Source organism: Carassius auratus, chromosome 23 (genome assembly GCF_003368295.1).
Source record: "Carassius auratus strain Wakin chromosome 23, ASM336829v1, whole genome shotgun sequence".
In the NCBI taxonomy this organism is placed as follows: Eukaryota; Metazoa; Chordata; class Actinopteri; order Cypriniformes; family Cyprinidae; genus Carassius; species Carassius auratus.
Genome location: NC_039265.1, coordinates 8,298,826 through 8,308,662, shown reverse-complemented (window position 1 = coordinate 8,308,662; position 9,837 = coordinate 8,298,826).

The window sequence follows — 9,837 nt, the reverse complement described above, 5'->3', positions numbered from 1 at the left end:
ATTTTTTGCCCGCTATGACCTTGTTGGTTGTCATGGTGCTCACCACATTTCTTTCCCACATGGTTCAGACTGAGCATTGGGTAAGTCCAGTTCTCACTACCAGTTACAGCCCACAGTGAGGAAAATCTAGCCTAGGCATATCTTCATATCCTATGCAAAAATGTGAATTCGTTTTTTTATCCACCTTATCTTTCCCATAAGAGTGGGCATGGTAAATTTTATGCGTCTGGCTTCCAGGGTCTTCCCCATCAAGCTATTTTTTTTTTCTTTCTCCTCTTTGCAGAGATCTTGTGTTTTCTTGCATTGTCTACAATAACACAATCAGACTGCTAAATGAATAACTGTCCATCAAATATCATGAAGCATTCTTGAAAAGCATCATACCGACACTTGATCCTTGGAGCAAAGCCCAATGTATTCGTTCATGTGTCCAACATGTTTAATTTAGAGCTACCACCTGCCCGTGGTCCATCTGATCAGTCAGACATTCATCTGTGTATGGAACAGTGTTAATGCACTGCTCATGGGAGAAACGTGATAAACATGCTTCACAGATACCAACGAGCTGTTATTTATATATGGAGAAACTGGGATAAAGCCTTATACTTATGGATTACCTGAAAACTACGGTGTGAAACTCAAATAAATATTAAATAAATACGCCCTCATTTTTTTTCACTATGGTTCCAGATATTTCATTTTACAGTTTGACTACTTAGCAGACCTGGAGCTAGTCTCGCCTCAGGCGGCACACCCACAAACCGCCCACAGACCATTCCTCAACCATCTGATCATATTGCACACAAAAATAAAAAGAATCTCTCAAAATGTCAAGCGCCAAGATTTCTGCGGTTGAACCCAAAAAGAACTAAATTAATTGTTGCTTTTTTCAGTGCAATTGCAATGGAGACTGAGGTCTTCAGACTTCAAAAAGGACAAAAAACGAATAAAAGTAGTGTTGGAGTGTTACAAGCTATTGGTGCATAAAGAAGATCTGTAAAGTTGCAAAGACTAAAGTCTTAAAACCAAAGAGATATTGTTTATAAATTTAAAACTCTGCCATGCCCCTCTAAAACGTCTCGTTCAAACACGCCCCACATATCTACGTATCTATGTGGAAATATTTGGGTAATGCCGCCCAAATGTTCACGCAAACAAAGAAGCTGTGGCAAACAAAAGCACATTATTTGGCCTTCTGAATGTAGATGCATTTAGGAATCTTTAAGACAATGCAAATTTATGCAACGCATTTTATGGACGACTGTTTTAGTGAACCTAGGAAAGGAGGTCATTCTGACTTTGCTACAAACTATCTGGCGCTTCTGAATCAGCTTCTGTAAGTATGTTTTGTTATTAATTTAAAGGGGGGGTGAAATGCTATTTCATGCATACTGAGTTTTTTACACTGTTAAAGAGTTGGATTCCCATGCTAAACATGGACAAAGTTTCAAAAATTAAGTTGTACGTTTGAAGGAGTATTTTTGTTCCCAAAATTTTGTCACAAGTTTCGGAAAGTTTTTTTTGATTATGGCTCTGTGTGAGGTTAGATGGAGCGGAATTTCCTTATAAGGGACCAGTGGATGGAGTTTATTTTTACAGAGCATCAACGGAGTTGTGCAAGTGTTTGTGTTTGTTCCCTGCATTTCAAAGATGCTTGTTTTACAAACAAGGCCCAGTTTGACGACGGATTTGTGTATCGTTTATTTCTTAAGGACGATGCAATCCCAACGAAAAAGGGTCACGATCGTGTGTTGGAACCGCAGGCGGTGAGTAAAACTGCTTCAAATATCTCTGCCTCCTTGTTAGTGCGTCCCCTCTCATGCCGGAGACCCGGGTTCGAGCCCCGCTCAGAGCGAGTCGTTGCTGCTGCTGCTCTCGTTCAGTTTCAGCCTCTGGATCTGATTCTGGATCATAAATAAACGGCTGAATCTGACTGTAAGCCATGGTTTGTTTTGGATGATGGTTTTTCCCTCACGGTAATGTCACAGCTTCCAAATGCTCTCAACTCAAAAGCCTACTGGCGCTCGTGATTCTTTAGGTCGTGTTTTTCTGGGAAAAATCGGTACAGACTATCTTTCTCTTATGAATATAATAAAACTAAAGACTTTTTGGAGTTGTAGGATGCAGTACTACTCTATAGGTACTCAAGATTAACAGGATATTGAGTGAAAACAAGCATTTCACCCCCCCTTTAAGTATTTGCTATTGAATGTTCAAATGTGGAGTTTTGCATGTCGCTGACTGACGGTAAAACTAAGGACATTATTAACTGTCTTTACATTTATTTTGAAAGATGAAGTTGTGATAATGGAAAGGGGCGTTACATTTCTGATAAGTGCTTGCGGTGTTCGGCCAATCACAATGCACTAGGTCAGCTGGCCAATCAGAGCAGACTGTGCTTGTCGGAATGAGGGACTTTGTAGAAAATTACAGAGAGAGGCGAGGCATAGGACCTACAATAATGTACAGTATTTGAAAAATTTAAAGCATGTTAACATATTCTGTTGCACCAAATACACAAAATAATGATCTTTAAAAAAGCATCATATGACCCCTTAAACAAGATTTTGAAAATATAGAAATATATTGCTTGATTCCCTTTCATGGTTATTTTAGCTTCATGTTGCAGTCTTCATTCGCATTTGTAAATGTATTCGCCACTCAAAATGGCAAATTCTGTCAACATTTACAAAATTGCTTGGTTACCAACATTCTTCAAAGATACCTTCTTTTGTGCTTATACATTTTTGGAACATTGTGACAGTAAGTATTTTAATAAAACTAAGTGATTTTTAATATGCCTTTAAAAAGAGTGGCGAGGGTCATCTTCAGAAATTCACATTAAGGTGAATAAAGGATGATTTGCACCTTGCAACAAACCCTAAAGTTAAAGGGATAATTCACTCAAAAATGAAAACTCTATCATCATTTACTCACCCTCCACTTGACGGAAGCCATTGACTTCCACAGTATCTTTTCCATACTGTGGACGTCAATGGTTTCCATGAACTGTTAGGTTAAACATTCTTCAAAATATCTTATTTTGTGCCTAAGAAAAGAGCAAAACTCTTTTAGTTATAATTTAAAAAGTTTTCTTAACCTAAGGGGTTTGTTTCAGCTGGCCAATGGTGTTGTGAAAATGAATAAAGGCAGTCTAGAAAATGTCTCTTCTTAATCATTGTACAATTTAATCTGCAACAAATCTTCCTTTTATCCATGTAAGGGAAACTGCACTTCATCTGTGGTCCACCACAACTTTCCCCTCAAATTACATCACTATTAGATAACTGCTTGATTGAAATGTCCTTTGGATCAAAGGGGGCGAATAAAATATCTCCATTTCATTGAGTTCATAACCCCATGTGAATGTTTCCACAAAGACACAAGACATAGAGGCAATTCACTCGAGTTACTCAAAAAGGCTTTAGCTCTAGCACATAAAATGGTTGCCTAGAAACAAGATAAAAATTTCAATAGCATATCCATTTACAGATAAAACGGTTTGCTAGTATATTTTTGTTAAACGTTACATGGAGCTCAAAAACACCACCCACTCCATACAACACGACACTCTCTTATTAAACTGAATAACTCTTCAGAGTCTAAATGAGCTGTTTAGATGGGTCAGATCTTCCATACTGTAGATTCATACGGAAACACTAACAAATTCACCCATGGCAATCATTATGATCCCAACCATGAAAGGAAAAGTCTCCCTTCAAGAAGATCGCATTGCAAACACTCCTGCATTTACCAATGTGTTAAGTTTGAAACAGTCATGTATCGGTCATGTATTTAAATTAAGCAGCTCTGTAATAATCTGTTTCGCATTACATCACTTGCTCACCAATGGATCCTCTGCAGTGAATGGGTGCCGTCAGAATGAGAGTCCAAACAGCTGATTAAAAACATCACAATCCACAAGTAATCTTTAATACTCACATATTTGTTTAAAACTGTTTTAGACTGCTTTCGCTAGTAAACAGTGCTTATTTTGTGCATATTTCTCTCTTGATTCAGATGAGATAACATGAGTCCAAACAGCTGATAAAAACATCACAAGTAATCTGCACAACTCCAGTCCATAATTAATATCATGTGAAGCGAAAAGCTGTATTTATAAGAAACAAATCCATCTTTAAGGCAATTTTTTACTTGAAGTCATTGCTTCCATCTTAATTACAATACCTCTATTGCTTTCTCCAGTGAAAAAGTCATTTTGTCTGAATCAGAAGAGAAATATTCACAGATTATAAGACAAAACAGTTCTAAAAAAATACTGTATGTTGTGAATTTTGATGTGAGAGGACAACAGGGAATGTACTTTTTCACTGGAGGAAGCATGAATTATAGACTCACCTTTTGGTTTGGTCAGTTATGTATGTACTGTATGTCCCACATACTTTAAAACTTTACTTACATCTTAAAACTTTTAATTCTCCAGTGCAGGTAGAGATTCAAATGCAGAGTTGGAGGTTATAACAAAGAGTACATGAATTCCAGCAATACTACCATTTACATGACTGAGGGTGGACTAATTGAGAGTCATTTAGGGCAGGCTTGATTCCTCTATAGCTTTTCTTTTAATCAAAGCTCAGTCCGTTAATGAAGCGCTGGTTCGCAGCTATTCATCAGCCCTGAACCACAGTGGAAACAAACTTGTCGGACATCATTAAAGCCCTGTGTATGTCCCTCGTTTGAGGCGTCCGCCTCGCTGCGCTGAAAGTACTGCAGCTAATTAAGAGCTAAAGCTTCTCTCCGATCCCCCGACGAGCACAAGGGTCCAAAACGAAAGCTGCTTTGAGATTACTCGTACTGTCATGCTGAGAAACCCACTGAGACAATTTCCGCTAATTGAGCTTCACCTAATGGGACTTATGACATTTTACACTGCCGTGTTTTTGGAAAAAAACCAAACGTATCAATGGCATCATCAGTCGTTGGAAAGCACAAACAAGCTGCCATTTAAGGGCCGGATAGTTGACGAGCTGCTATTAGCAGTCTAATTAATTCAATTTTGAATGAACTAATGTTTCATGGCAATGTATGGAAGATAAGAAGACTGATGTTTGATCGCTAAGAGATGGGGAGGCGGCGCTAATGTCAGTGAAGTAGATCACAGCTCGACAGATATTGATTTTATCATCAGCCATGACAGCGGAGCCCAAAAATACTGTCCATAATCAGTTATGGTTTTTCAAAGTGATCCGTCTCAGTTCACTTTTGAGTGACCCTTGAAGGAAACTTAACTTCGTCAATGAGAAGAAAACCATAACAAACTTATATAGATCTTGATGTGTTAAAATAAGAGATTTGCTAAAGAAATAGGCTTTTTGTTATCATGCTAAAACTAAAAGTTATAAAAGCATTTTCATTATTAGAAAATGTAAATAAAATTTTTTTTTAAATCCAAATTTTTTCAAATTCAACTGAAAAAATAAATAAATAAATAAATAAAGGTTTATAATGATAATAAAAAGTCACTTATATCTCAATTATACAAGAATAAAACTGTAAAAATCAAAAACACTATCACAAATACAGACCAATAGAATGTTTTTTTCCTAAATGTGCATATATAAAAAAGAAAAATGTTCATCAACTACAATGGAAACAAATTTACCAGAATAAATTCATATACACTAAATGCATGAAAAACTTTATAAATATAAAATATATATTTAAAATATATATATACAGCTAAATCTTTTTACACAGTATTTTTATTGGTTGCATAAATGCAATTAATTCATTCAAATTCATAAATGTGAATTTAGACTTAACATGGTCATATGAAAAATATTTACAAAATAAAAACTGCACCAGATGAAAAAGTCATTGACAATATAAAATAAAAATATTTTTTTATTTTTTTGCTAAGATAAGTAAAACACTAAAGTACGGGCTAATGAGTCTGACTGTGACTTTCTTTTCATTTTTCAGCTCTTATGTCAAGTACGTTATTCAAGGCCTGCTTAACAATGCTTATAGTTGCCATAGAAACAAGCTCAATAATGCATAAAATATATCTCGTTTTTATACAGCACAAAAGTACTTTCTTTAATTTCTTATGTGCTAACTACAGACCTGTCATTATCATTACGCTTCAGTTTTTATCTTTGCCCCTTACGCTCGGCAATCATTATCAAAACATCAAATAACACCTCGCTGCTGATTAAAAACGAGTGTGTGCAAAAGTGTGAAAGAAGTCAAGCTGAGTGTGCACCCTTTCCTCACAATGAACCCTTTCTAAGTAAGAGGCTTTACATAAGAGAAGAATATCTGTAATGAAGCACAAGGGTGACTCCGTACGCTCTGTAGTTGCTCTTGTGAAAGTGTTGGGTAATACAAGTGGGACTATCAGTATAACACTTCAAAAGTTCCCGTCAGAGACATACTCCTACTTCCTGGGATCAGTGGTTTAATAATAATTAATACAAACAGCTGATGAATGTTTGATGAATGCAGTATTCTGACCAGTAAACCTAACTTCCTGTATGCTAACGAGTTTTTGGTGAAAAGTTGGTGTAGGATTTTCCTTCACTTTGAAGAACTGAAGAGATGATATTGTGTTTCCTTGTAAAATTATACTCCAATTATTTTTTACAGTTGAAGAAATGGTTGACTCGATAATGAATGCAGGCCACTCACCTTCAGGCGTTTCCTTGTTTCTTCATCGCCAATGGATTTGAATGGGTGCCGTCAGGATGAGAGTCCAAACAGCTAAAAAATATTTATTTTCAATCATTTTTGGCTTATAAACAAGGTTTGATGTGTATATTTCTCTTTTGATTCAGACGAGAAGACTTTTCCACTGAAGAAATGGAATATTATGGACTTTTGGAAGTAATGTCTTGAAATGTAAAAACAGCTAATTATTAATTTGTTTCTTCTAAACACAGTTTTTCACTTCACAAGATGTTAATTGATGGACTGGAGTGGTGTGGATTACTTGTTTATTATTGTGATGTTTTTATCAGCTGTTTGGACACTCATTCTAATGGCACCCATTCATCCATTGGTGAGCAACTAATGTAATGCAAAATTTATCCAAAAAAATTTCAGATGAAGACACAACTCAATTATGAAGAAAGAAGAATGAAATGAAAATTAAAGAAGACGATTGAATGACTAGAGCTGTGTATTTAATAGAATTGTATTTATTTAAGGGAAGTCGTAGCCTAGTGGTTAGAGAGTTTGACCCCTAACCCTAGGGTTGTGGGTTCGAATCTCCGGCCGTCAATACCATGACTGAGATACCTTTGAGCAAGGCAATGAACCCCCAACTGCTCCCCTGGGCGCTGCAGCATAAATGGCTGCCCACTGCTCCTGGTTTGTGTGTGTGCACTTTGGATGGGTTAAATGCAGAGCACCAATTCTAAATATGGGTCACCATACTTGCCTTAATGTCATGTCACTTTTATTCTATATTTGATTTATAGAGATGTGCAATAACACTTCCCTTGATACTTCATGTGTGATACGAGAAAGAGTGAAACATGGCCAAGTTTAGGCTACTTTTGGTTTTAGGTATATGCTTAAATTGACAAATACACACAAAACACACAAAATTTCCATCTTGCAGAGCTTTCACCCAAAAATGTAAATTCTGTCATCAATATCACAAACCTCATATCGTTTCAAACCCATAAGATCTTCGGAACACAGATTAAAATCGTTTTGATGAAATCCAAGAGCTCTCTGATCCTGCATATACAGCAATTTGACAGAAAATTTCCCAGACTAGAAATGTGCAAAGAAAACATATGTAACAACTTTATTCAACGATTATTCTCCTCCAAATCACATATTTGGCCATTATCGAGAGTACCACAATGTATCTGAGTGCTTTTTTTTCTGCACAGAAGTACTCATGATTTGGAAGGCAAGAATTGTTGGATAAAGTTGTTATTTTAGTTTTTTAGTTGCAGACAAAAAGTATTCTAACAGCTTTGTAAAATTATGTTTGAACCACTGATGTCACTTGGACTGTTTTACTGTTGTCCTTACGTTTCTGGGTCTGAGAACATTCCAGTCGTGTTGCTGTCTATGCATGGTCAGAAAGCTCTCGGATTTCAACTAAATATCTTAATTTGAGTTCCAAAGATGAACGAAGGTCTTATGGGTTTGGAACAACATGAAGTGAGTAATTAATGACAGAAATTAAGCATATAGCATTAGCATTAGTAAGCTTGCATCGGCTGCCTCAGCTGATCACATCTACCTGTAGGAATACGACACCTATCATGACACTCCTATATAAGCTCTATTCAGTATTATTCAGCAGCTTTTTCACTTGTTTAGTAGCAAACTACCCTTCTCCATCCCCAGCTCCGCCTTTCGCCAGGACTTGGCTTTCTGATATTCCTCGTTGAATCAGACTCCTTTTATCTTAAATAATGTGTTACACTTAACTTATCATTAAGTGCATTAATGATATCTGCTTTGGTTCTGGTGTTTTTTAAATAATAAATTGAAAAAAAAAAATGGTTCCCAACCCTAATTACAGCCCTCTCACACTTTCTCTCTTTCTCTTTAGAAAACCGTGCATTATTAGCATCATCAAAAGCAAGCTATCACAATCCTTTCTTACTGACTTTATGCCTGAAGCAATTTTTACTGCACTGAGTGGTAACTGATATAATTAAATGGTGGCCTATGCTGCAGGACAGACATGACTCATAAAAGAGAGATTTCACAGCTAACAAAGAGACACTAGATTTCATTGTTTTGAGCTGCACAAACATGATGACAGCTATAGTTGCAGTGTAATTCCCTGATGAGTTCCTGACTAATAGGCTTAAGCTATACAAAGTGTTACTGAGAGAAAGAGAGAGAACAAACCAGAAACAAGCTGTCTTACGGTTTGTAAATGTGGCAATCTGACATAACTTATACCATATTTTGAAAGGGCGGTGCAACATCTACTGGCTGCAAAAAGTATTGCCTTTGGTGAGGTTAGGGACATGACGAAAAGGAAAAAAAGCTCTACAATGCAGCTCCACAAATTACCTATGTTGTCAAAACTGAAAGTCTGAGAAAGTTAATATAATACAGATGGATTTTAAAGGAATAGTTCACCCAAAAATTAAAATTCGGACAATTTTCTCACCCATTATGTCGTTCCAAACTGATATGCATTCCGTCTTTTGCTGAACCCAAAAGAAGATAACTATTTTGAAGAAAGTGGGTTACCAAACAGCTTTGGGTCCCATTGACTTCCATATGTTTTTTGTTCATGTTATAAAAGTCAATGGGACATAAAACCATTTGGTTACTAGCATTTTTCAAAAAAACTGTGTTATTTTAGTATCATTGAGATACTATTATAGCTTTTATTAATATTTTGAATTAGTTTTTTATTCATTGAATTTGTTTTACTTTTTTATTTTCCATTTTCAGTTTAACTTGATATATTTTTTTACATTTATTATTCATATTATTACTGGTTTTAGTTGTATTATTAAATTAAACAAAATTTTTAGAAATTTTGCCTTGTTGGCAGCTGAAATAAACCTTGCAAGTTGAAATAAAATATACAAAACTTTATTTCAGTTCACATTTGTAATTTTTATTGTTTTTTTATGTTTATATGATTTTCAGTTTAAATGAACATGAGAAATGTTGCATTGGCCACTAGCTGAAATAAAATATATTTAGTTCATTTTTACTTTAATTAGTAACAAGTAACATTTGTATACTTGCAACTGTAATAAGTAACATTTTTATGGATTACGTTTTGGAAGTTGCATTACATCATCATTACATATTGCATATTTGCATAAAACTAAGTCACTGTTATTGACATCCAAAACCATCAATACACAACGAAACTGC